The sequence below is a fragment of the Schistocerca piceifrons genome, chromosome 1 (genome assembly GCF_021461385.2).
Source record: "Schistocerca piceifrons isolate TAMUIC-IGC-003096 chromosome 1, iqSchPice1.1, whole genome shotgun sequence".
NCBI classification, from domain to species: Eukaryota; Metazoa; Arthropoda; class Insecta; order Orthoptera; family Acrididae; genus Schistocerca; species Schistocerca piceifrons.
In genome coordinates this window covers 176,145,430-176,166,861 of record NC_060138.1, presented here as the reverse complement: position 1 = coordinate 176,166,861, position 21,432 = coordinate 176,145,430, and the positions used below count along the sequence as shown (strand labels likewise).

The following is a 21,432-nucleotide window of genomic DNA, read 5'->3' as shown; positions in this document are numbered from 1 at the left end:
CACAGATGACGATAGACGAAAGACGGCAGCACCCGTCAGTCATCGCTGTGGACCTCAGTGGTAGCGAATTGTTGTGGCAGAGTAAATCTTTGTACGCATTTTCAGGACTCTGAAATGTATTTTTCTCGAGGGCTGTAGCGATCGCAAAGAGGTGTAAGCTGTAGCAGCCTCCTTAGCTCAGGGGCAGAGCACTGGTCTTGTAAACCAGGGGTCGTGAGTTCGATTCTCACAGGGGGCAGCACAATTTTAAATGGGCCAATGTAATGCTTTGAACCGAAAATTTCAAAATAGCGTGTCTTTTCGGGCCTGAGCCAAGATCACAGATGACGATAGACGAAAGACGGCAGCACCCGTCAGTCATCGCTGTGGACCTCAGTGGTAGCGAATTGTTGTGGCAGAGTAAATCTTTGTACGCATTTTCAGGACTCTGAAATGTATTTTTCTCGAGGGCTGTAGCGATCGCAAAGAGGTGTAAGCTGTAGCAGCCTCCTTAGCTCAGGGGCAGAGCACTGGTCTTGTAAACCAGGGGTCGTGAGTTCGATTCTCACAGGGGGCAGCACAATTTTAAATGGGCCAATGTAATGCTTTGAACCGAAAATTTCAAAATAGCGTGTCTTTTCGGGCCTGAGCTAAGATCACAGATGACGATAGACGAAAGACGGCAGCACCCGTCAGTCATCGCTGTGGACCTCAGTGGTAGCGAATTGTTGTGGCAGAGTAAATCTTTGTACGCATTTTCAGGACTCTGAAATGTATTTTTCTCGAGGGCTGTAGCGATCGCAAAGAGGTGTAAGCTGTAGCAGCCTCCTTAGCTCAGGGGCAGAGCACTGGTCTTGTAAACCAGGGGTCGTGAGTTCGATTCTCACAGGGGGCAGCACAATTTTAAATGGGCCAATGTAATGCTTTGAACCGAAAATTTCAAAATAGCGTGTCTTTTCGGGCCTGAGCCAAGATCACAGATGACGATAGACGAAAGACGGCAGCACCCGTCAGTCATCGCTGTGGACCTCAGTGGTAGCGAATTGTTGTGGCAGAGTAAATCTTTGTACGCATTTTCAGGACTCTGAAATGTATTTTTCTCGAGGGCTGTAGCGATCGCAAAGAGGTGTAAGCTGTAGCAGCCTCCTTAGCTCAGGGGCAGAGCACTGGTCTTGTAAACCAGGGGTCGTGAGTTCGATTCTCACAGGGGGCAGCACAATTTTAAATGGGCCAATGTAATGCTTTGAACCGAAAATTTCAAAATAGCGTGTCTTTTCGGGCCTGAGCTAAGATCACAGATGACGATAGACGAAAGACGGCAGCACCCGTCAGTCATCGCTGTGGACCTCAGTGGTAGCGAATTGTTGTGGCAGAGTAAATCTTTGTACGCATTTTCAGGACTCTGAAATGTATTTTTCTCGAGGGCTGTAGCGATCGCAAAGAGGTGTAAGCTGTAGCAGCCTCCTTAGCTCAGGGGCAGAGCACTGGTCTTGTAAACCAGGGGTCGTGAGTTCGATTCTCACAGGGGGCAGCACAATTTTAAATGGGCCAATGTAATGCTTTGAACCGAAAATTTCAAAATAGCGTGTCTTTTCGGGCCTGAGCCAAGATCACAGATGACGATAGACGAAAGACGGCAGCACCCGTCAGTCATCGCTGTGGACCTCAGTGGTAGCGAATTGTTGTGGCAGAGTAAATCTTTGTACGCATTTTCAGGACTCTGAAATGTATTTTTCTCGAGGGCTGTAGCGATCGCAAAGAGGTGTAAGCTGTAGCAGCCTCCTTAGCTCAGGGGCAGAGCACTGGTCTTGTAAACCAGGGGTCGTGAGTTCGATTCTCACAGGGGGCAGCACAATTTTAAATGGGCCAATGTAATGCTTTGAACCGAAAATTTCAAAATAGCGTGTCTTTTCGGGCCTGAGCCAAGATCACAGATGACGATAGACGAAAGACGGCAGCACCCGTCAGTCATCGCTGTGGACCTCAGTGGTAGCGAATTGTTGTGGCAGAGTAAATCTTTGTACGCATTTTCAGGACTCTGAAATGTATTTTTCTCGAGGGCTGTAGCGATCGCAAAGAGGTGTAAGCTGTAGCAGCCTCCTTAGCTCAGGGGCAGAGCACTGGTCTTGTAAACCAGGGGTCGTGAGTTCGATTCTCACAGGGGGCAGCACAATTTTAAATGGGCCAATGTAATGCTTTGAACCGAAAATTTCAAAATAGCGTGTCTTTTCGGGCCTGAGCCAAGATCACAGATGACGATAGACGAAAGACGGCAGCACCCGTCAGTCATCGCTGTGGACCTCAGTGGTAGCGAATTGTTGTGGCAGAGTAAATCTTTGTACGCATTTTCAGGACTCTGAAATGTATTTTTCTCGAGGGCTGTAGCGATCGCAAAGAGGTGTAAGCTGTAGCAGCCTCCTTAGCTCAGGGGCAGAGCACTGGTCTTGTAAACCAGGGGTCGTGAGTTCGATTCTCACAGGGGGCAGCACAATTTTAATGGGCCAATGTAATGCTTTGAACCGAAAATTTCAAAATAGCGTGTCTTTTCGGGCCTGAGCCAAGATCACAGATGACGATAGACGAAAGACGGCAGCACCCGTCAGTCATCGCTGTGGACCTCAGTGGTAGCGAATTGTTGTGGCAGAGTAAATCTTTGTACGCATTTTCAGGACTCTGAAATGTATTTTTCTCGAGGGCTGTAGCGATCGCAAAGAGGTGTAAGCTGTAGCAAACTCCTTAGCTCAGGGGCAGAGCACTGGTCTTGTAAACCAGGGGTCGTGAGTTCGATTCTCACAGGGGGCAGCACAATTTTAAATGGGCCAATGTAATGCTTTGAACCGAAAATTTCAAAATAGCGTGTCTTTTCGGGCCTGAGCCAAGATCACAGATGACGATAGACGAAAGACGGCAGCACCCGTCAGTCATCGCTGTGGACCTCAGTGGTAGCGAATTGTTGTGGCAGAGTAAATCTTTGTACGCATTTTCAGGACTCTGAAATGTATTTTTCTCGAGGGCTGTAGCGATCGCAAAGAGGTGTAAGCTGTAGCAGCCTCCTTAGCTCAGGGGCAGAGCACTGGTCTTGTAAACCAGGGGTCGTGAGTTCGATTCTCACAGGGGGCAGCACAATTTTAAATGGGCCAATGTAATGCTTTGAACCGAAAATTTCAAAATAGCGTGTCTTTTCGGGCCTGAGCCAAGATCACAGATGACGATAGACGAAAGACGGCAGCACCCGTCAGTCATCGCTGTGGACCTCAGTGGTAGCGAATTGTTGTGGCAGAGTAAATCTTTGTACGCATTTTCAGGACTCTGAAATGTATTTTTCGCAAAGAGGTGGTAAGGCTGTAGCAGCCTCCTTAGCTCAGGGGCAGAGCACTGGTCTTGTAAACCAGGGGTCGTGAGTTCGATTCTCACAGGGGCAGCACAATTTTAAATGGCCAATGTAATGCTTTGAACCGAAAATTTCAAAATAGCGTGTCTTTCGGGGCCTGAGCCAAGATCACAGATGACGATAGACGAAAAGACGGCAGCACCCGTCAGTCATCGCTGTGGACCTCAGTGGTAGGCGAATTGTTGTGGCAGAGTAAATCTTTGTACGCATTTTTCAGGACTCTGAAATGTATTTTCTCCGAGGGCTGTAGCGATCGCAAAGAGGTGTAAGGCTGTAGCAGCCTCCTTAGCTCAGGGGCAGAGCACTGGTCTTGTAAACCAGGGGTCGTGAGTTCGATTCTCACAGGGGGCAGCACAATTTTAAATGGGCCAATGTAATGCTTTGAACCGAAAATTTCAAAATAGCGTGTCTTTTCGGGCCTGAGCCAAGATCACAGATAGGACGATAGACGAAAGACGGCAGCACCCGTCAGTCATCGCTGTGGACCTCAGTGGTAGCGAATTGTTGTATCAGAGTAAATCTTTGTACGCATTTTCAGGACTCTGAAATGTATTTTTCTCGAGGGCTGTAGCGATCGCAAAGAGGTGTAAGCTGTAGCAGCCTCCTTAGCTCAGGGGCAGAGCACTGGTCTTGTAAACCAGGGGTCGTGAGTTCGATTCTCACAGGGGGCAGCACAATTTTAAAAGGGCCAATGTAATGCTTTGACCGAAAATTTCAAAATAGCGTGTCTTTTCGGGCCTGAGCCAAGATCACAGATGACGATAGAACGAAAGACGGCAGCACCCGTCAGTCATCGCTGTGGACCTCAGTGGTAGCGAATTGTTGTGGCAGAGTAAATCTTTGTACGCATTTTCAGGACTCTGAAATGTATTTTTCTCGAGGGCTGTAGCGATCGCAAAGAGGTGTAAGCTGTTGCAGCCTCCTTAGCTCAGGGGCAGAGCACTGGTCTTGTAAACCAGGGGGTCGTGAGTTCGATTCTCACAGGGGGCAGCACAATTTTAAATGGGCCAATGTAATGCTTTGAACCGAAAATTTCAAAAATAGCGTGTCTTTTCGGGCCTGAGCCAAGATCACAGATGACGATAGACGAAAAGACGCAGCACCCGTCAGTCATCGCTGTGGACCTCAGTGGTAGCGAATTGTTGTGGCAGAGTAAATCTTTGTACGCATTTTCAGGACTCTGAAATGTATTTTTCTCGAGGGCTGTAGCGATCGCAAAGAGGTGTAAGCTGTAGCAGCCTCCTTAGCTCAGTGGGCAGAGCACTGGTCTTGTAAACCAGGGGTCGTGAGTTCGATTCTCACAGGGGGCAGCACAATTTTAAATGGGCCAATGTAATGCTTTGAACCGAAAATTTCAAAATAGCGTGTCTTTTCGGGCCTGAGCCAAGATCACAGATGACGATAGACGAAAGACGGCAGCACCCGTCAGTCATCGCTGTGGACCTCAGTGGTAGCGAATTGTTGTATCAGAGTAAATCTTTGTACGCATTTTCAGGACTCTGAAATGTATTTTTCTCGAGGGCTGTAGCGGATCGCAAAGAGTGTAAGCTGTAGCAGCCTCCTTAGCTCAGGGGCAGAGCACTGGTCTTGTAAACCAGGGGTCGTGAGTTCGATTCTCACAGGGGGCAGCACAATTTTAAATGGCCAATGTAATGCTTTGAACGAAAATTTCAAAATAGCGTGTCTTTTCGGGCCTGAGCCAAGATCACAGATGACGATAGACGAAAGACGGGCAGCACCCGTCAGTCATCGCTGTGGACCTCAGTGGTAGCGAATTGTTGTGGCAGAGTAAATCTTTGTACGCATTTTCAGGACTCTGAAATGTATTTTTCTCGAGGGCTGTAGCGATCGCAAAGAGGTGTAAGCTGTAGCAGCCTCCTTAGCTCAGGGGCAGAGCACTGGTCTTGTAAACCAGGGGTCGTGAGTTCGATTCTCACAGGGGGCAGCACAATTTTAATGGGCCCAATGTAATGCTTTGAACCGAAAATTTTCAAAATAGCGTGTCTTTTCGGGCCTGAGCCAAGATCACAGATGACGATAGACGAAAGACGGCAGCACCCCCGTCAGTCAATCGCTGTGGACCTCAGTGGTAGCGAATTGTTGTGGCAGAGTAAATCTTTGTACGCATTTTCAGGACTCTGAAATGTATTTTTCTCGAGGGCTGTAGCGATCGCAAAGAGGTGTAAGCTGTAGCAGCCTCCTTAGCTCAGGGGGCAGAGCACTGGTCTTGTAAACCAGGGGTCGTGAGTTCGATTCTCACAGGGGAGCAGCACAATTTTAAATGGGCCAATGTAATGCTTTGAACCGAAAATTTCAAAATAGCGTGTCTTTTCGGGCCTGAGCCAAGATCACAGATGACGATAGACGAAAGACGGCAGCACCCGTCAGTCATCGCTGTGGACCTCAGTGGTAGCGAATTGTTGTGGCAGAGTAACCTTTGTACGCATTTTCAGGACTCTGAAATGTATTTTTCTCGAGGGCTGTAGCGATCGCAAAGAGGTGTAAGCTGTAGCAAGCCTCCTTAGCTCAGGGGCAGAGCACTGGTCTTGTAAACCAGGGGTCGTGAGTTCGATTCTCACAGGGGGCAGCACAATTTTAAATGGGCCAATGTAATGCTTTGAACCGAAAATTTCAAATAGCGTGTCTTTTCGGGCCTGAGCCAAGATCACAGATGACGATAGACGAAAGACGGCAGCACCCGTCAGTCATCGCTGTGGAACCTCAGTGGTAGCGAATTGTTGTGGCAGAGTAAATCTTTGTACGCATTTTCAGGACTCTGAAATGTATTTTTCTCGAGGGCTGTAGCGATCGCAAAGAGGTGTAAAGCTGTAGCAGCCTCCTTAGCTCAGGGGCAGAGCACTGGTCTTGTAAACCAGGGGTCGTGAGTTCGATTCTCACAGGGGGCAGCACAATTTTAAATGGGCCAATGTAATGCTTTGAACCGAAAATTTCAAAATAGCGTGTCTTTTCGGGCCTGAGCCAAGATCACAGATGACGATAGACGAAAGACGGCAGCACCCGTCAGTCATCGCTGTGGACCTCAGTGGTAGCGAATTGTTGTGGCAGAGTAAATCTTTGTACGCTTTTTCAGGACTCTGAAATGTATTTTTCTCGAGGTGGCTGTAGCGATCGCAAAGAGGTGTAAGCTGTAGCAGCCTCCTTAGCTCAGGGGCAGAGCACTGGTCTTGTAAACCAGGGGTCGTGAGTTCGATTCTCACAGGGGCAGCACAATTTTAAATGGGCCAATGTAATGCTTTGAACCGAAAATTTCAAAATAGTGTGTCTTTTCGGGCCTGAGGCCAAGATCACAGATGACGATAGACGAAAGACGGCAGCACCCGTCAGTCATCGCTGTGGACCTCAGTGGTAGCGAATTGTTGTGGCAGAGTAAATCTTTGTACGCATTTTCAGGACTCTAAATGTATTTTTCTCGAGGGCTGTAGCGATCGCAAAGAGGTGTAAGCTGTAGCAGCCTCCTTAGCTCAGGGGGCAGAGCACTGGTCTTGTAAACCAGGGGTCGTGAGTTCGATTCTCACAGGGGGCAGCACAATTTTAAATGGGCCAATGTAATGCTTTGAACCGAAAATTTCAAAATAGCGTGTCTTTTCGGCCTGAGCCAAGATCACAGATGACGATAGACGAAAGACGGCAGCACCCGTCAGTCATCGCTGTGGACCTCAGTGGTAGCGAATTGTTGTGGCAGAGTAAATCTTTGTACGCATTTTCAGGACTCTGAAATGTATTTTTCTCGAGGGCTGTAGCGATCGCAAAGAGGTGTAAGCTGTAGCAGCCTCCTTAGCTCAGGGGCAGAGCACTGGTCTTGTAAACCAGGGGTCGTGAGTTCGATTCTCACAGGGGGCAGCACAATTTTAAATGGGCCAATGTAATGCTTTGAACCGAAAATTTCAAAATAGCGTGTCTTTTCGGGCCTGAGCCAAGATCACAGATGACGATAGACGAAAGACGGCAGCACCCGTCAGTCATCGCTGTGGACCTCAGTGGTAGCGAATTGTTGTGGCAGAGTAAATCTTTGTACGCATTTTCAGGACTCTGAAATGTATTTTTCTCGAGGGCTGTAGCGATCGCAAAGAGGTGTAAGCTGTAGCAGCCTCCTTAGCTCAGGGGCAGAGCACTGGTCTTGTAAACCAGGGGTCGTGAGTTCGATTCTCACAGGGGGCAGCACAATTTTAAATGGGCCAATGTAATGCTTTGAACCGAAAATTTCAAAATAGCGTGTCTTTTCGGGCCTGAGCCAAGATCACAGATGACGATAGACGAAAGACGGCAGCACCCGTCAGTCATCGCTGTGGACCTCAGTGGTAGCGAATTGTTGTGGCAGAGTAAATCTTTGTACGCATTTTCAGGACTCTGAAATGTATTTTTCTCGAGGGCTGTAGCGATCGCAAAGAGGTGTAAGCTGTAGCAGCCTCCTTAGCTCAGGGGCAGAGCACTGGTCTTGTAAACCAGGGGTCGTGAGTTCGATTCTCACAGGGGGCAGCACAATTTTAAATGGGCCAATGTAATGCTTTGAACCGAAAATTTCAAAATAGCGTGTCTTTTCGGGCCTGAGCCAAGATCACAGATGACGATAGACGAAAGACGGCAGCACCCGTCAGTCATCGCTGTGGACCTCAGTGGTAGCGAATTGTTGTGGCAGAGTAAATCTTTGTACGCATTTTCAGGACTCTGAATGTATTTTTCTCGAGGGCTGTAGCGATCGCAAAGAGGTGTAAGCTGTAGCAGCCTCCTTAGCTCAGGGGCAGAGCACTGGTCTTGTAAACCAGGGGTCGTGAGTTCGATTCTCACAGGGGGCAGCACAATTTTAAATGGGCCAATGTAATGCTTTGAACCGAAAATTTCAAAATAGCGTGTCTTTTCGGGCCTGAGCCAAGATCACAGATGACGATAGACGAAAGACGGCAGCACCCGTCAGTCATCGCTGTGGACCTCAGTGGTAGCGAATTGTTGTGGCAGAGTAAATCTTTGTACGCATTTTCAGGACTCTGAAATGTATTTTTCTCGAGGGCTGTAGCGATCGCAAAGAGGTGTAAGCTGTAGCAGCCTCCTTAGCTCAGGGGCAGAGCACTGGTCTTGTAAACCAGGGGTCGTGAGTTCGATTCTCACAGGGGGCAGCACAATTTTAAATGGGCCAATGTAATGCTTTGAACCGAAAATTTCAAAATAGCGTGTCTTTTCGGGCCTGAGCCAAGATCACAGATGACGATAGACGAAAGACGGCAGCACCCGTCAGTCATCGCTGTGGACCTCAGTGGTAGCGAATTGTTGTGGCAGAGTAAATCTTTGTACGCATTTTCAGGACTCTGAAATGTATTTTTCTCGAGGGCTGTAGCGATCGCAAAGAGGCGTAAGCTGTAGCAGCCTCCTTAGCTCAGGGGCAGAGCACTGGTCTTGTAAACCAGGGGTCGTGAGTTCGATTCTCACAGGGGGCAGAACAATTTTAAATGGGCCAATGTAATGCTTTGAACCGAAAATTTCAAAATAGCGTGTCTTTTCGGGCCTGAGCCAAGATCACAGATGACAATAGACGAAAGACGGCAGCACCCGTCAGTCATCGCTGTGGACCTCAGTGGTAGCGAATTGTTGTGGCAGAGTAAATCTTTGTACGCATTTTCAGGACTCTGAAATGTATTTTTCTCGAGGGCTGTAGCGATCGCAAAGAGGTGTAAGCTGTAGCAGCCTCCTTAGCTCAGGGGCAGAGCACTGGTCTTGTAAACCAGGGGTCGTGAGTTCGATTCTCACAGGGGGCAGCACAATTTTAAATGGGCCAATGTAATGCTTTGAACCGAAAATTTCAAAATAGCGTGTCTTTTCGGGCCTGAGCCAAGATCACAGATGACGATAGACGAAAGACGGCAGCACCCGTCAGTCATCGCTGTGGACCTCAGTGGTAGCGAATTGTTGTGGCAGAGTAAATCTTTGTACGCATTTTCAGGACTCTGAAATGTATTTTTCTCGAGGGCTGTAGCGATCGCAAAGAGGTGTAAGCTGTAGCAGCCTCCTTAGCTCAGGGGCAGAGCACTGGTCTTGTAAACCAGGGGTCGTGAGTTCGATTCTCACAGGGGGCAGCACAATTTTAAATGGGCCAATGTAATGCTTTGAACCGAAAATTTCAAAATAGCGTGTCTTTTCGGGCCTGAGCCAAGATCACAGATGACGATAGACGAAAGACGGCAGCACCCGTCAGTCATCGCTGTGGACCTCAGTGGTAGCGAATTGTTGTGGCAGAGTAAATCTTTGTACGCATTTTCAGGACTCTGAATGTATTTTTCTCGAGGGCTGTAGCGATCGCAAAGAGGTGTAAGCTGTAGCAGCCTCCTTAGCTCAGGGGCAGAGCACTGGTCTTGTAAACCAGGGGTCGTGAGTTCGATTCTCACAGGGGGCAGCACAATTTTAAATGGGCCAATGTAATGCTTTGAACCGAAAATTTCAAAATAGCGTGTCTTTTCGGGCCTGAGCCAAGATCACAGATGACGATAGACGAAAGACGGCAGCACCCGTCAGTCATCGCTGTGGACCTCAGTGGTAGCGAATTGTTGTGGCAGAGTAAATCTTTGTACGCATTTTCAGGACTCTGAAATGTATTTTTCTCGAGGGCTGTAGCGATCGCAAAGAGGTGTAAGCTGTAGCAGCCTCCTTAGCTCAGGGGCAGAGCACTGGTCTTGTAAACCAGGGGTCGTGAGTTCGATTCTCACAGGGGGCAGCACAATTTTAAATGGGCCAATGTAATGCTTTGAACCGAAAATTTCAAAATAGCGTGTCTTTTCGGGCCTGAGCCAAGATCACAGATGACGATAGACGAAAGACGGCAGCACCCGTCAGTCATCGCTGTGGACCTCAGTGGTAGCGAATGGTTGTGGCAGAGTAAATCTTTGTACGCATTTTCAGGACTCTGAAATGTATTTTTCTCGAGGGCTGTAGCGATCGCAAAGAGGTGTAAGCTGTAGCAGCCTCCTTAGCTCAGGGGCAGTGCACTGGTCTTGTAAACCAGGGGTCGTGAGTTCGATTCTCACAGGGGGCAGCACAATTTTAAATGGGCCAATGTAATGCTTTGAACCGAAAATTTCAAAATAGCGTGTCTTTTCGGGCCTGAGCCAAGATCACAGATGACGATAGACGAAAGACGGCAGCACCCGTCAGTCATCGCTGTGGACCTCAGTGGTAGCGAATTGTTGTGGCAGAGTAAATCTTTGTACGCATTTTCAGGACTCTGAAATGTATTTTTCTCGAGGGCTGTAGCGATCGCAAAGAGGTGTAAGCTGTAGCAGCCTCCTTAGCTCAGGGGCAGAGCACTGGTCTTGTAAACCAGGGGTCGTGAGTTCGATTCTCACAGGGGGCAGCACAATTTTAAATGGGCCAATGTAATGCTTTGAACCGAAAATTTCAAAATAGCGTGTCTTTTCGGGCCTGAGCCAAGATCACAGATGACGATAGACGAAAGACGGCAGCACCCGTCAGTCATCGCTGTGGACCTCAGTGGTAGCGAATTGTTGTGGCAGAGTAAATCTTTGTACGCATTTTCAGGACTCTGAAATGTATTTTCTCGAGGGCTGTAGCGATCGCAAAGAGGTGTAAGCTGTAGCAGCCTCCTTAGCTCAGGGGCAGAGCACTGGTCTTGTAAACCAGGGGTCGTGAGTTCGATTCTCACAGGGGGCAGCACAATTTTAAATGGGCCAATGTAATGCTTTGAACCGAAAATTTCAAAATAGCGTGTCTTTTCGGGCCTGAGCCAAGATCACAGATGACGATAGACGAAAGACGGCAGCACCCGTCAGTCATCGCTGTGGACCTCAGTGGTAGCGAATTGTTGTGGCAGAGTAAATCTTTGTACGCATTTTCAGGACTCTGAAATGTATTTTTCTCGAGGGCTGTAGCGATCGCAAAGAGGTGTAAGCTGTAGCAGCCTCCTTAGCTCAGGGGCAGAGCACTGGTTTTGTAAACCAGGGGTCGTGAGTTCGATTCTCACAGGGGGCAGCACAATTTTAAATGGGCCAATGTAATGCTTTGAACCGAAAATTTCAAAATAGCGTGTCTTTTCGGGCCTGAGCCAAGATCACAGATGACGATAGACGAAAGACGGCAGCACCCGTCAGTCATCGCTGTGGACCTCAGTGGTAGCGAATTGTTGTGGCAGAGTAAATCTTTGTACGCATTTTCAGGACTCTGAAATGTATTTTTCTCGAGGGCTGTAGCGATCGCAAAGAGGTGTAAGCTGTAGCAGCCTCCTTAGCTCAGGGGCAGAGCACTGGTCTTGTAAACCAGGGGTCGTGAGTTCGATTCTCACAGGGGGCAGCACAATTTTAAATGGGCCAATGTAATGCTTTGAACCGAAAATTTCAAAATAGCGTGTCTTTTCGGGCCTGAGCCAAGATCACAGATGACGATAGACGAAAGACGGCAGCACCCGTCAGTCATCGCTGTGGACCTCAGTGGTAGCGAATTGTTGTGGCAGAGTAAATCTTTGTACGCATTTTCAGGACTCTGAAATGTATTTTTCTCGAGGGCTGTAGCGATCGCAAAGAGGCGTAAGCTGTAGCAGCCTCCTTAGCTCAGGGGCAGAGCACTGGTCTTGTAAACCAGGGGTCGTGAGTTCGATTCTCACAGGGGGCAGAACAATTTTAAATGGGCCAATGTAATGCTTTGAACCGAAAATTTCAAAATAGCGTGTCTTTTCGGGCCTGAGCCAAGATCACAGATGACAATAGACGAAAGACGGCAGCACCCGTCAGTCATCGCTGTGGACCTCAGTGGTAGCGAATTGTTGTGGCAGAGTAAATCTTTGTACGCATTTTCAGGACTCTGAAATGTATTTTTCTCGAGGGCTGTAGCGATCGCAAAGAGGTGTAAGCTGTAGCAGCCTCCTTAGCTCAGGGGCAGAGCACTGGTCTTGTAAACCAGGGGTCGTGAGTTCGATTCTCACAGGGGGCAGCACATTTTTAAATGGGCCAATGTAATGCTTTGAACCGAAAATTTCAAAATAGCGTGTCTTTTCGGGCCTGAGCCAAGATCACAGATGACGATAGACGAAAGACGGCAGCACCCGTCAGTCATCGCTGTGGACCTCAGTGGTAGCGAATTGTTGTGGCAGAGTAAATCTTTGTACACATTTTCAGGACTCTGAAATGTATTTTTCTCGAGGGCTGTAGCGATCGCAAAGAGGTGTAAGCTGTAGCAGCCTCCTTAGCTCAGGGGCAGAGCACTGGTCTTGTAAACCAGGGGTCGTGAGTTCGATTCTCACAGGGGGCAGCACAATTTTAAATGGGCCAATGTAATGCTTTGAACCGAAAATTTCAAAATAGCGTGTCTTTTCGGGCCTGAGCCAAGATCACAGATGACGATAGACGAAAGACGGCAGCACCCGTCAGTCATCGCTGTGGACCTCAGTGGTAGCGAATTGTTGTGGCAGAGTAAATCTTTGTACGCATTTTCAGGACTCTGAAATGTATTTTTCTCGAGGGCTGTAGCGATCGCAAAGAGGCGTAAGCTGTAGCAGCCTCCTTAGCTCAGGGGCAGAGCACTGGTCTTGTAAACCAGGGGTCGTGAGTTCGATTCTCACAGGGGGCAGCACAATTTTAAATGGGCCAATGTAATGCTTTGAACCGAAAATTTCAAAATAGCGTGTCTTTTCGGGCCTGAGCCAAGATCACAGATGACGATAGACGAAAGACGGCAGCACCCGTCAGTCATCGCTGTGGACCTCAGTGGTAGCGAATTGTTGTGGCAGAGTAAATCTTTGTACGCATTTTCAGGACTCTGAAATGTATTTTTCTCGAGGGCTGTAGCGATCGCAAAGAGGTGTAAGCTGTAGCAGCCTCCTTAGCTCAGGGGCAGAGCACTGGTCTTGTAAACCAGGGGTCGTGAGTTCGATTCTCACAGGGGGCAGCACAATTTTAAATGGGCCAATGTAATGCTTTGAACCGAAAATTTCAAAATAGCGTGTCTTTTCGGGCCTGAGCCAAGATCACAGATGACGATAGACGAAAGACGGCAGCACCCGTCAGTCATCGCTGTGGACCTCAGTGGTAGCGAATTGTTGTGGCAGAGTAAATCTTTGTACGCATTTTCAGGACTCTGAAATGTATTTTTCTCGAGGGCTGTAGCGATCGCAAAGAGGTGTAAGCTGTAGCAGCCTCCTTAGCTCAGGGGCAGAGCACTGGTCTTGTAAACCAGGGGTCGTGAGTTCGATTCTCACAGGGGGCAGCACAATTTTAAATGGGCCAATGTAATGCTTTGAACCGAAAATTTCAAAATAGCGTGTCTTTTCGGGCCTGAGCCAAGATCACAGATGACGATAGACGAAAGACGGCAGCACCCGTCAGTCATCGCTGTGGACCTCAGTGGTAGCGAATTGTTGTGGCAGAGTAAATCTTTGTACGCATTTTCAGGACTCTGAAATGTATTTTTCTCGAGGGCTGTAGCGATCGCAAAGAGGTGTAAGCTGTAGCAGCCTCCTTAGCTCAGGGGCAGAGCACTGGTCTTGTAAACCAGGGGTCGTGAGTTCGATTCTCACAGGGGGCAGCACAATTTTAAATGGGCCAATGTAATGCTTTGAACCGAAAATTTCAAAATAGCGTGTCTTTTCGGGCCTGAGCCAAGATCACAGATGACGATAGACGAAAGACGGCAGCACCCGTCAGTCATCGCTGTGGACCTCAGTGGTAGCGAATTGTTGTGGCAGAGTAAATCTTTGTACGCATTTTCAGGACTCTGAAATGTATTTTTCTCGAGGGCTGTAGCGATCGCAAAGAGGTGTAAGCTGTAGCAGCCTCCTTAGCTCAGGGGCAGAGCACTGGTCTTGTAAACCAGGGGTCGTGAGTTCGATTCTCACAGGGGGCAGCACAATTTTAAATGGGCCAATGTAATGCTTTGAACCGAAAATTTCAAAATAGCGTGTCTTTTCGGGCCTGAGCCAAGATCACAGATGACGATAGACGAAAGACGGCAGCACCCGTCAGTCATCGCTGTGGACCTCAGTGGTAGCGAATTGTTGTGGCAGAGTAAATCTTTGTACGCATTTTCAGGACTCTGAAATGTATTTTTCTCGAGGGCTGTAGCGATCGCAAAGAGGCGTAAGCTGTAGCAGCCTCCTTAGCTCAGGGGCAGAGCACTGGTCTTGTAAACCAGGGGTCGTGAGTTCGATTCTCACAGGGGGCAGCACAATTTTAAATGGGCCAATGTAATGCTTTGAACCGAAAATTTCAAAATAGCGTGTCTTTTCGGGCCTGAGCCAAGATCACAGATGACGATAGACGAAAGACGGCAGCACCCGTCAGTCATCGCTGTGGACCTCAGTGGTAGCGAATTGTTGTGGCAGAGTAAATCTTTGTACGCATTTTCAGGACTCTGAAATGTATTTTTCTCGAGGGCTGTAGCGATCGCAAAGAGGTGTAAGCTGTAGCAGCCTCCTTAGCTCAGGGGCAGAGCACTGGTCTTGTAAACCAGGGGTCGTGAGTTCGATTGTCACAGGGGGCAGCACAATTTTAAATGGGCCAATGTAATGCTTTGAACCGAAAATTTCAAAATAGCGTGTCTTTTCGGGCCTGAGCCAAGATCACAGATGACGATAGACGAAAGACGGCAGCACCCGTCAGTCATCGCTGTGGACCTCAGTGGTAGCGAATTGTTGTGGCAGAGTAAATTTTTGTACACATTTTCAGGACTCTGAAATGTATTTTTCTCGAGGGCTGTAGCGATCGCAAAGAGGTGTAAGCTGTAGCAGCCTCCTTAGCTCAGGGGCAGAGCACTGGTCTTGTAAACCAGGGGTCGTGAGTTCGATTCTCACAGGGGGCAGCACAATTTTAAATGGGCCAATGTAATGCTTTGAACCGAAAATTTCAAAATAGCGTGTCTTTTCGGGCCTGAGCCAAGATCACAGATGACGATAGACGAAAGACGGCAGCACCCGTCAGTCATCGCTGTGGACCTCAGTGGTAGCGAATTGTTGTGGCAGAGTAAATCTTTGTACGCATTTTCAGGACTCTGAAATGTATTTTTCTCGAGGGCTGTAGCGATCGCAAAGAGGCGTAAGCTGTAGCAGCCTCCTTAGCTCAGGGGCAGAGCACTGGTCTTGTAAACCAGGGGTCGTGAGTTCGATTCTCACAGGGGGCAGCACAATTTTAAATGGGCCAATGTAATGCTTTGAACCGAAAATTTCAAAATAGCGTGTCTTTTCGGGCCTGAGCCAAGATCACAGATGACGATAGACGAAAGACGGCAGCACCCGTCAGTCATCGCTGTGGACCTCAGTGGCAGCGAATTGTTGTGGCAGAGTAAATCTTTGTACGCATTTTCAGGACTCTGAAATGTATTTTTCTCGAGGGCTGTAGCGATCGCAAAGAGGTGTAAGCTGTAGCAGCCTCCTTAGCTCAGGGGCAGAGCACTGGTCTTGTAAACCAGGGGTCGTGAGTTCGATTCTCACAGGGGGCAGCACAATTTTAAATGGGCCAATGTAATGCTTTGAACCGAAAATTTCAAAATAGCGTGTCTTTTCGGGCCTGAGCCAAGATCACAGATGACGATAGACGAAAGACGGCAGCACCCGTCAGTCATCGCTGTGGACCTCAGTGGTAGCGAATTGTTGTGGCAGAGTAAATCTTTGTACGCATTTTCAGGACTCTGAAATGTATTTTTCTCGAGGGCTGTAGCGATCGCAAAGAGGTGTAAGCTGTAGCAGCCTCCTTAGCTCAGGGGCAGAGCACTGGTCTTGTAAACCAGGGGTCGTGAGTTCGATTCTCACAGGGGGCAGCACAATTTTAAATGGGCCAATGTAATGCTTTGAACCGAAAATTTCAAAATAGCGTGTCTTTTCGGGCCTGAGCCAAGATCACAGATGACGATAGACGAAAGACGGCAGCACCCGTCAGTCATCGCTGTGGACCTCAGTGGTAGCGAATTGTTGTGGCAGAGTAAATCTTTGTACGCATTTTCAGGACTCTGAAATGTATTTTTCTCGAGGGCTGTAGCGATCGCAAAGAGGTGTAAGCTGTAGCAGCCTCCTTAGCTCAGGGGCAGAGCACTGGTCTTGTAAACCAGGGGTCGTGAGTTCGATTCTCACAGGGGGCAGCACAATTTTAAATGGGCCAATGTAATGCTTTGAACCGAAAATTTCAAAATAGCGTGTCTTTTCGGGCCTGAGCCAAGATCACAGATGACGATAGACGAAAGACGGCAGCACCCGTCAGTCATCGCTGTGGACCTCAGTGGTAGCGAATTGTTGTGGCAGAGTAAATCTTTGTACGCATTTTCAGGACTCTGAAATGTATTTTTCTCGAGGGCTGTAGCGATCGCAAAGAAGCGTAAGCTGTAGCAGCCTCCTTAGCTCAGGGGCAGAGCACTGGTCTTGTAAACCAGGGGTCGTGAGTTCGATTCTCACAGGGGGCAGCACAATTTTAAATGGGCCAATGTAATGCTTTGAACCGAAAATTTCAAAATAGCGTGTCTTTTCGGGCCTGAGCCAAGATCACAGATGACGATAGACGAAAGACGGCAGCACCCGTCAGTCATCGCTGTGGACCTCAGTGGTAGCGAATTGTTGTGGCAGAGTAAATCTTTGTACGCATTTTCAGGACTCTGAAATGTATTTTTCTCGAGGGCTGTAGCGATCGCAAAGAGGTGTAAGCTGTAGCAGCCTCCTTAGCTCAGGGGCAGAGCACTGGTCTTGTAAACCAGGGGTCGTGAGTTCGATTCTCACAGGGGGCAGCACAATTTTAAATGGGCCAATGTAATGCTTTGAACCGAAAATTTCAAAATAGCGTGTCTTTTCGGGCCTGAGCCAAGATCACAGATGACGATAGACGAAAGACGGCAGCACCCGTCAGTCATCGCTGTGGACCTCAGTGGTAGCGAATTGTTGTGGCAGAGTAAATCTTTGTACGCATTTTCAGGACTCTGAAATGTATTTTTCTCGAGGGCTGTAGCGATCGCAAAGAGGCGTAAGCTGTAGCAGCCTCCTTAGCTCAGGGGCAGAGCACTGGTCTTGTAAACCAGGGGTCGTGAGTTCGATTCTCACAGGGGGCAGCACAATTTTAAATGGGCCAATGTAATGCTTTGAACCGAAAATTTCAAAATAGCGTGTCTTTTCGGGCCTGAGCCAAGATCACAGATGACGATAGACGAAAGACGGCAGCACCCGTCAGTCATCGCTGTGGACCTCAGTGGTAGCGAATTGTTGTGGCAGAGTAAATCTTTGTACGCATTTTCAGGACTCTGAAATGTATTTTTCTCGAGGGCTGTAGCGATCGCAAAGAGGTGTAAGCTGTAGCAGCCTCCTTAGCTCAGGGGCAGAGCACTGGTCTTGTAAACCAGGGGTCGTGAGTTCGATTCTCACAGGGGGCAGCACAATTTTAAATGGGCCAATGTAATGCTTTGAACCGAAAATTTCAAAATAGCGTGTCTTTTCGGGCCTGAGCCAAGATCACAGATGACGATAGACGAAAGACGGCAGCACCCGTCAGTCATCGCTGTGGACCTCAGTGGTAGCGAATTGTTGTGGCAGAGTAAATCTTTGTACGCATTTTCAGGACTCTGAAATGTATTTTTCTCGAGGGCTGTAGCGATCGCAAAGAGGTGTAAGCTGTAGCAGCCTCCTTAGCTCAGGGGCAGAGCACTGGTCTTGTAAACCAGGGGTCGTGAGTTCGATTCTCACAGGGGGCAGCACAATTTTAAATGGGCCAATGTAATGCTTTGAACCGAAAATTTCAAAATAGCGTGTCTTTTCGTGCCTGAGCCAAGATCACAGATGACGATAGACGAAAGACGGCAGCACCCGTCAGTCATCGCTGTGGACCTCAGTGGTAGCGAATTGTTGTGGCAGAGTAAATCTTTGTACGCATTTTCAGGACTCTGAAATGTATTTTTCTCGAGGGCTGTAGCGATCGCAAAGAAGTGTAAGCTGTAGCAGCCTCCTTAGCTCAGGGGCAGAGCACTGGTCTTGTAAACCAGGGGTCGTGAGTTCGATTCTCACAGGGGGCAGCACAATTTTAAATGGGCCAATGTAATGCTTTGAACCGAAAATTTCAAAATAGCGTGTCTTTTCGGGCCTGAGCCAAGATCACAGATGACGATAGACGAAAGACGGCAGCACCCGTCAGTCATCGCTGTGGACCTCAGTGGTAGCGAATTGTTGTGGCAGAGTAAATCTTTGTACGCATTTTCAGGACTCTGAAATGTATTTTTCTCGAGGGCTGTAGCGATCGCAAAGAGGTGTGAGCTGTAGCAGCCTCCTTAGCTCAGGGGCAGAGCACTGGTCTTGTAAACCAGGGGTCGTGAGTTCGATTCTCACAGGGGGCAGCACAATTTTAAATGGGCCAATGTAATGCTTTGAACCGAAAATTTCAAAATAGCGTGTCTTTTCGGGCCTGAGCCAAGATCACAGATGACGATAGACGAAAGACGGCAGCACCCGTCAGTCATCGCTGTGGACCTCAGTGGTAGCGAATTGTTGTGGCAGAGTAAATCTTTGTACGCATTTTCAGGACTCTGAAATGTATTTTTCTCGAGGGCTGTAGCGATCGCAAAGAGGTGTAAGCTGTAGCAGCCTCCTTAGCTCAGGGGCTGAGCACTGGTCTTGTAAACCAGGGGTCGTGAGTTCGATTCTCACAGGGGGCAGCACAATTTTAAATGGGCCAATGTAATGCTTTGAACCGAAAATTTCAAAATAGCGTGTCTTTTCGGGCCTGAGCCAAGATCACAGATGACGATAGACGAAAGACGGCAGCACCCGTCAGTCATCGCTGTGGACCTCAGTGGTAGCGAATTGTTGTGGCAGAGTAAATCTTTGTACGCATTTTCAGGACTCTGAAATGTATTTTTCTCGAGGGCTGTAGCGATCGCAAAGAGGTGTAAGCTGAAGCAGCCTCCTTAGCTCAGGGGCAGAGCACTGGTCTTGTAAACCAGGGGTCGTGAGTTCGATTCTCACAGGGGGCAGCACAATTTTAAATGGGCCAATGTAATGCTTTGAACCGAAAATTTCAAAATAGCGTGTCTTTTCGGGCCTGAGCCAAGATCACAGATGACGATAGACGAAAGACGGCAGCACCCGTCAGTCATCGCTGTGGACCTCAGTGGTAGCGAATTGTTGTGGCAGAGTAAATCTTTGTACGCATTTTCAGGACTCTGAAATGTATTTTTCTCGAGGGCTGTAGCGATCGCAAAGAGGTGTAAGCTGTAGCAGCCTCCTTAGCTCAGGGGTAGCAATCCGCAAAACACTATCGCCCGCTCACACTTCTAAACTGTGATTATAAGATCTTTGCAAGGATTATAGCTAGGAGACTCAAACCGGTGATGAACACGGTTACAGCCCCGCCACAAACGAGTGTCGGTATAGGCCGCAACATTCACGACACCTTGTGTGACTATCGCGACGTCATAGCGATAGCTGCCGCCTGTCGCATTCCGTGCGCCTTGGTTGCTCTCGATTTTGACAAGGCATTTGACCGTGTGAACCATGAGTATTTACTGAAAACCATGCAGACAATGAACTTCCCCCACCGTTTCCTCACCATCATCGAACGACTGCTGCGCCACTCCCAGTCCACGATTTTGCTCAACGGGCGATCAGTGGGGCCGATAACTATTGAAAGTTCGGTCAGACAGGGCTGCCCTATGTCGATGGCGCTGTTTGCTATCGCCATCGAGCCGCTATTAACAGCGCTGACCTCACACCTCCAGGGTGTCCTGATGTATGGTCACAAGTTTGTATGCCGCGCCTACGCGGATGATGTGGCCTTTCTTGTGCGAACCACGTCTGAGATACGGACGGCGATGGACATAGTAGAGCAGTATAGGAAGGCGGCGGGGGCTCAGTTGAATGTAATGAAGTCCGGTGTCCTGAACATCGGTCGCGGATTGAAGGCCCCTATTCCTGGACAGATCAAGGTGACCACGGTCATGAAGTGCTTGGGAGTGAAATTTACTCGTGACATCCGACGCACGATTGCAATCAATTACAAAGATTTGCTGAATACAGTGCGCGCGAGCATACGTCAACATACCCTCAGGTCGCTGGACGAAATACAACGCGTGGCCTTGGTGAACATTTATCTCGTCTCTAAACTTAACTATGTGGCACGCGTACTTCCGCTACCCCTCCCGATGGCAAGCAGATTGTTAGCTGCCTTCGGCCACTTTGTCAGCCGCGGCCACGTTTTCAAAGTCAAGTATTCTACGTTGACTCTACCGTCGGCGTCAGGTGGTCTCAACCTCATCGACGTCTATACGAAGACACGGGCCCTGTACGTCAGTTCTACATTTAACAGATGGAAGAATTCGCCTAATAGTATCACCAGTTTTCTATTGAACGAAATAAAGCCGGCTAATCTTGACGCGCCTGTGGATGTTCATCACATACCACACGACCTTCATCATCTCAAGCAATTTTTGCTTGACTATAGCTACATCCGCATGGGAATGCCTGAGGAACAAATAGTCACAGTGCGAGCAGTGTACAAATATTTGCTCACGACGCACGCTCGAAACAGTATTGAAGTTAAGTAACCCGAGGCAGTCTGGCCACGTATATGGAGAAGTGTTCATCATCCACATTTGCCAACGGGAGTGAGAGCATTGTGGTATTACGTGGTCAATAGGAAACTTCCCACGACTTCCCGATTACATTCGATACATTTGGCTGCTACTTCCCTTTGTGCAACCTGTAATGTGCAAGATACTGATGAACACCCATTCGTATGCGGTACGGCGCATGACATCTGGAAAGCGGTTAGAAACCTCTTGGCCTTTCTACAACGCACGTCCCCTCAAGCCATCACCCTTAAGAGTCTACTTCTACCGGACGATGACCTCTACCCTACCACGAAACGAAATGCCGTAACCTGGCTGAAAGGACAAGCCATATATTATATTATTGCAAACTCAGAACGTAGTATTGGAGACTTTTCGACATATTTACAGACACAGCACGATGGACTTCGCAAACTTCCACATTATAAACAGGTATACGCAAATTTTCTCATCAAAGCGATCATGGATCCCCCACAGACTTGGCGGGTGTAAAGCTAAGATTAGACAAGACAGGAAAGTAAAGAGAA

The 21,432-nt window shown here is 48.4% G+C and overlaps 61 non-coding genes across 61 annotated transcripts; all 61 read left to right on the top strand.

Moving 5' to 3' along the window:
• Positions 1–166: 166 nt before the first annotated feature.
• Positions 167–238, top strand: Trnat-ugu. The gene has a single exon. It is a non-coding gene; the product is annotated as a tRNA-Thr (tRNA).
• Positions 239–484: 246 nt separating this feature from the next.
• Positions 485–556, top strand: Trnat-ugu. Its single transcript has one exon. It is a non-coding gene; the product is annotated as a tRNA-Thr (tRNA).
• A 246-nt stretch (positions 557–802) lies between these two features.
• Positions 803–874, top strand: Trnat-ugu. The gene has a single exon. It is a non-coding gene; the product is annotated as a tRNA-Thr (tRNA).
• Positions 875–1,120: 246 nt separating this feature from the next.
• Positions 1,121–1,192, top strand: Trnat-ugu. Its single transcript has one exon. It is a non-coding gene; the product is annotated as a tRNA-Thr (tRNA).
• Positions 1,193–1,438: 246 nt separating this feature from the next.
• On the top strand, positions 1,439–1,510 carry Trnat-ugu. Its single transcript has one exon. It is a non-coding gene; the product is annotated as a tRNA-Thr (tRNA).
• Positions 1,511–1,756: 246 nt separating this feature from the next.
• On the top strand, positions 1,757–1,828 carry Trnat-ugu. Its single transcript has one exon. It is a non-coding gene; the product is annotated as a tRNA-Thr (tRNA).
• Positions 1,829–2,074: 246 nt separating this feature from the next.
• Positions 2,075–2,146, top strand: Trnat-ugu. The gene has a single exon. It is a non-coding gene; the product is annotated as a tRNA-Thr (tRNA).
• Positions 2,147–2,392: 246 nt separating this feature from the next.
• Trnat-ugu lies at positions 2,393–2,464 on the top strand. The gene has a single exon. It is a non-coding gene; the product is annotated as a tRNA-Thr (tRNA).
• A 245-nt stretch (positions 2,465–2,709) lies between these two features.
• On the top strand, positions 2,710–2,781 carry Trnat-ugu. Its single transcript has one exon. It is a non-coding gene; the product is annotated as a tRNA-Thr (tRNA).
• Positions 2,782–3,027: 246 nt separating this feature from the next.
• Trnat-ugu lies at positions 3,028–3,099 on the top strand. The gene has a single exon. It is a non-coding gene; the product is annotated as a tRNA-Thr (tRNA).
• Positions 3,100–3,329: 230 nt separating this feature from the next.
• Trnat-ugu lies at positions 3,330–3,403 on the top strand. The gene has a single exon. It is a non-coding gene; the product is annotated as a tRNA-Thr (tRNA).
• A 246-nt stretch (positions 3,404–3,649) lies between these two features.
• Trnat-ugu lies at positions 3,650–3,721 on the top strand. Its single transcript has one exon. It is a non-coding gene; the product is annotated as a tRNA-Thr (tRNA).
• A 248-nt stretch (positions 3,722–3,969) lies between these two features.
• Positions 3,970–4,041, top strand: Trnat-ugu. The gene has a single exon. It is a non-coding gene; the product is annotated as a tRNA-Thr (tRNA).
• A 246-nt stretch (positions 4,042–4,287) lies between these two features.
• Trnat-ugu lies at positions 4,288–4,360 on the top strand. The gene has a single exon. It is a non-coding gene; the product is annotated as a tRNA-Thr (tRNA).
• A 247-nt stretch (positions 4,361–4,607) lies between these two features.
• Trnat-ugu lies at positions 4,608–4,680 on the top strand. The gene has a single exon. It is a non-coding gene; the product is annotated as a tRNA-Thr (tRNA).
• A 246-nt stretch (positions 4,681–4,926) lies between these two features.
• Trnat-ugu lies at positions 4,927–4,998 on the top strand. The gene has a single exon. It is a non-coding gene; the product is annotated as a tRNA-Thr (tRNA).
• Positions 4,999–5,243: 245 nt separating this feature from the next.
• On the top strand, positions 5,244–5,315 carry Trnat-ugu. Its single transcript has one exon. It is a non-coding gene; the product is annotated as a tRNA-Thr (tRNA).
• Positions 5,316–5,565: 250 nt separating this feature from the next.
• Positions 5,566–5,639, top strand: Trnat-ugu. Its single transcript has one exon. It is a non-coding gene; the product is annotated as a tRNA-Thr (tRNA).
• A 246-nt stretch (positions 5,640–5,885) lies between these two features.
• Positions 5,886–5,957, top strand: Trnat-ugu. The gene has a single exon. It is a non-coding gene; the product is annotated as a tRNA-Thr (tRNA).
• Positions 5,958–6,204: 247 nt separating this feature from the next.
• On the top strand, positions 6,205–6,276 carry Trnat-ugu. Its single transcript has one exon. It is a non-coding gene; the product is annotated as a tRNA-Thr (tRNA).
• A 248-nt stretch (positions 6,277–6,524) lies between these two features.
• Positions 6,525–6,598, top strand: Trnat-ugu. Its single transcript has one exon. It is a non-coding gene; the product is annotated as a tRNA-Thr (tRNA).
• Positions 6,599–6,841: 243 nt separating this feature from the next.
• Positions 6,842–6,914, top strand: Trnat-ugu. The gene has a single exon. It is a non-coding gene; the product is annotated as a tRNA-Thr (tRNA).
• Positions 6,915–7,159: 245 nt separating this feature from the next.
• Positions 7,160–7,231, top strand: Trnat-ugu. The gene has a single exon. It is a non-coding gene; the product is annotated as a tRNA-Thr (tRNA).
• A 246-nt stretch (positions 7,232–7,477) lies between these two features.
• Trnat-ugu lies at positions 7,478–7,549 on the top strand. Its single transcript has one exon. It is a non-coding gene; the product is annotated as a tRNA-Thr (tRNA).
• Positions 7,550–7,795: 246 nt separating this feature from the next.
• Positions 7,796–7,867, top strand: Trnat-ugu. The gene has a single exon. It is a non-coding gene; the product is annotated as a tRNA-Thr (tRNA).
• Positions 7,868–8,112: 245 nt separating this feature from the next.
• Positions 8,113–8,184, top strand: Trnat-ugu. Its single transcript has one exon. It is a non-coding gene; the product is annotated as a tRNA-Thr (tRNA).
• A 246-nt stretch (positions 8,185–8,430) lies between these two features.
• On the top strand, positions 8,431–8,502 carry Trnat-ugu. Its single transcript has one exon. It is a non-coding gene; the product is annotated as a tRNA-Thr (tRNA).
• Positions 8,503–8,748: 246 nt separating this feature from the next.
• On the top strand, positions 8,749–8,820 carry Trnat-ugu. The gene has a single exon. It is a non-coding gene; the product is annotated as a tRNA-Thr (tRNA).
• Positions 8,821–9,066: 246 nt separating this feature from the next.
• Positions 9,067–9,138, top strand: Trnat-ugu. Its single transcript has one exon. It is a non-coding gene; the product is annotated as a tRNA-Thr (tRNA).
• Positions 9,139–9,384: 246 nt separating this feature from the next.
• On the top strand, positions 9,385–9,456 carry Trnat-ugu. Its single transcript has one exon. It is a non-coding gene; the product is annotated as a tRNA-Thr (tRNA).
• A 245-nt stretch (positions 9,457–9,701) lies between these two features.
• On the top strand, positions 9,702–9,773 carry Trnat-ugu. The gene has a single exon. It is a non-coding gene; the product is annotated as a tRNA-Thr (tRNA).
• Positions 9,774–10,019: 246 nt separating this feature from the next.
• On the top strand, positions 10,020–10,091 carry Trnat-ugu. Its single transcript has one exon. It is a non-coding gene; the product is annotated as a tRNA-Thr (tRNA).
• A 246-nt stretch (positions 10,092–10,337) lies between these two features.
• On the top strand, positions 10,338–10,409 carry Trnat-ugu. Its single transcript has one exon. It is a non-coding gene; the product is annotated as a tRNA-Thr (tRNA).
• A 246-nt stretch (positions 10,410–10,655) lies between these two features.
• On the top strand, positions 10,656–10,727 carry Trnat-ugu. The gene has a single exon. It is a non-coding gene; the product is annotated as a tRNA-Thr (tRNA).
• Positions 10,728–10,972: 245 nt separating this feature from the next.
• Positions 10,973–11,044, top strand: Trnat-ugu. Its single transcript has one exon. It is a non-coding gene; the product is annotated as a tRNA-Thr (tRNA).
• A 246-nt stretch (positions 11,045–11,290) lies between these two features.
• Trnat-ugu lies at positions 11,291–11,362 on the top strand. The gene has a single exon. It is a non-coding gene; the product is annotated as a tRNA-Thr (tRNA).
• A 246-nt stretch (positions 11,363–11,608) lies between these two features.
• Trnat-ugu lies at positions 11,609–11,680 on the top strand. The gene has a single exon. It is a non-coding gene; the product is annotated as a tRNA-Thr (tRNA).
• Positions 11,681–11,926: 246 nt separating this feature from the next.
• Positions 11,927–11,998, top strand: Trnat-ugu. Its single transcript has one exon. It is a non-coding gene; the product is annotated as a tRNA-Thr (tRNA).
• A 246-nt stretch (positions 11,999–12,244) lies between these two features.
• On the top strand, positions 12,245–12,316 carry Trnat-ugu. Its single transcript has one exon. It is a non-coding gene; the product is annotated as a tRNA-Thr (tRNA).
• Positions 12,317–12,562: 246 nt separating this feature from the next.
• Positions 12,563–12,634, top strand: Trnat-ugu. The gene has a single exon. It is a non-coding gene; the product is annotated as a tRNA-Thr (tRNA).
• A 246-nt stretch (positions 12,635–12,880) lies between these two features.
• Trnat-ugu lies at positions 12,881–12,952 on the top strand. The gene has a single exon. It is a non-coding gene; the product is annotated as a tRNA-Thr (tRNA).
• A 246-nt stretch (positions 12,953–13,198) lies between these two features.
• Trnat-ugu lies at positions 13,199–13,270 on the top strand. The gene has a single exon. It is a non-coding gene; the product is annotated as a tRNA-Thr (tRNA).
• Positions 13,271–13,516: 246 nt separating this feature from the next.
• On the top strand, positions 13,517–13,588 carry Trnat-ugu. Its single transcript has one exon. It is a non-coding gene; the product is annotated as a tRNA-Thr (tRNA).
• A 246-nt stretch (positions 13,589–13,834) lies between these two features.
• Trnat-ugu lies at positions 13,835–13,906 on the top strand. Its single transcript has one exon. It is a non-coding gene; the product is annotated as a tRNA-Thr (tRNA).
• Positions 13,907–14,152: 246 nt separating this feature from the next.
• Trnat-ugu lies at positions 14,153–14,224 on the top strand. Its single transcript has one exon. It is a non-coding gene; the product is annotated as a tRNA-Thr (tRNA).
• Positions 14,225–14,470: 246 nt separating this feature from the next.
• On the top strand, positions 14,471–14,542 carry Trnat-ugu. Its single transcript has one exon. It is a non-coding gene; the product is annotated as a tRNA-Thr (tRNA).
• Positions 14,543–14,788: 246 nt separating this feature from the next.
• On the top strand, positions 14,789–14,860 carry Trnat-ugu. Its single transcript has one exon. It is a non-coding gene; the product is annotated as a tRNA-Thr (tRNA).
• Positions 14,861–15,106: 246 nt separating this feature from the next.
• Trnat-ugu lies at positions 15,107–15,178 on the top strand. Its single transcript has one exon. It is a non-coding gene; the product is annotated as a tRNA-Thr (tRNA).
• A 246-nt stretch (positions 15,179–15,424) lies between these two features.
• Positions 15,425–15,496, top strand: Trnat-ugu. The gene has a single exon. It is a non-coding gene; the product is annotated as a tRNA-Thr (tRNA).
• A 246-nt stretch (positions 15,497–15,742) lies between these two features.
• On the top strand, positions 15,743–15,814 carry Trnat-ugu. The gene has a single exon. It is a non-coding gene; the product is annotated as a tRNA-Thr (tRNA).
• A 246-nt stretch (positions 15,815–16,060) lies between these two features.
• Positions 16,061–16,132, top strand: Trnat-ugu. The gene has a single exon. It is a non-coding gene; the product is annotated as a tRNA-Thr (tRNA).
• Positions 16,133–16,378: 246 nt separating this feature from the next.
• Trnat-ugu lies at positions 16,379–16,450 on the top strand. Its single transcript has one exon. It is a non-coding gene; the product is annotated as a tRNA-Thr (tRNA).
• A 246-nt stretch (positions 16,451–16,696) lies between these two features.
• Trnat-ugu lies at positions 16,697–16,768 on the top strand. The gene has a single exon. It is a non-coding gene; the product is annotated as a tRNA-Thr (tRNA).
• Positions 16,769–17,014: 246 nt separating this feature from the next.
• Trnat-ugu lies at positions 17,015–17,086 on the top strand. Its single transcript has one exon. It is a non-coding gene; the product is annotated as a tRNA-Thr (tRNA).
• A 246-nt stretch (positions 17,087–17,332) lies between these two features.
• On the top strand, positions 17,333–17,404 carry Trnat-ugu. Its single transcript has one exon. It is a non-coding gene; the product is annotated as a tRNA-Thr (tRNA).
• A 246-nt stretch (positions 17,405–17,650) lies between these two features.
• Positions 17,651–17,722, top strand: Trnat-ugu. Its single transcript has one exon. It is a non-coding gene; the product is annotated as a tRNA-Thr (tRNA).
• A 246-nt stretch (positions 17,723–17,968) lies between these two features.
• On the top strand, positions 17,969–18,040 carry Trnat-ugu. The gene has a single exon. It is a non-coding gene; the product is annotated as a tRNA-Thr (tRNA).
• A 246-nt stretch (positions 18,041–18,286) lies between these two features.
• Trnat-ugu lies at positions 18,287–18,358 on the top strand. The gene has a single exon. It is a non-coding gene; the product is annotated as a tRNA-Thr (tRNA).
• Positions 18,359–18,604: 246 nt separating this feature from the next.
• Positions 18,605–18,676, top strand: Trnat-ugu. The gene has a single exon. It is a non-coding gene; the product is annotated as a tRNA-Thr (tRNA).
• Positions 18,677–18,922: 246 nt separating this feature from the next.
• Positions 18,923–18,994, top strand: Trnat-ugu. Its single transcript has one exon. It is a non-coding gene; the product is annotated as a tRNA-Thr (tRNA).
• A 246-nt stretch (positions 18,995–19,240) lies between these two features.
• Positions 19,241–19,312, top strand: Trnat-ugu. The gene has a single exon. It is a non-coding gene; the product is annotated as a tRNA-Thr (tRNA).
• Positions 19,313–21,432: the final 2,120 nt, after the last annotated feature.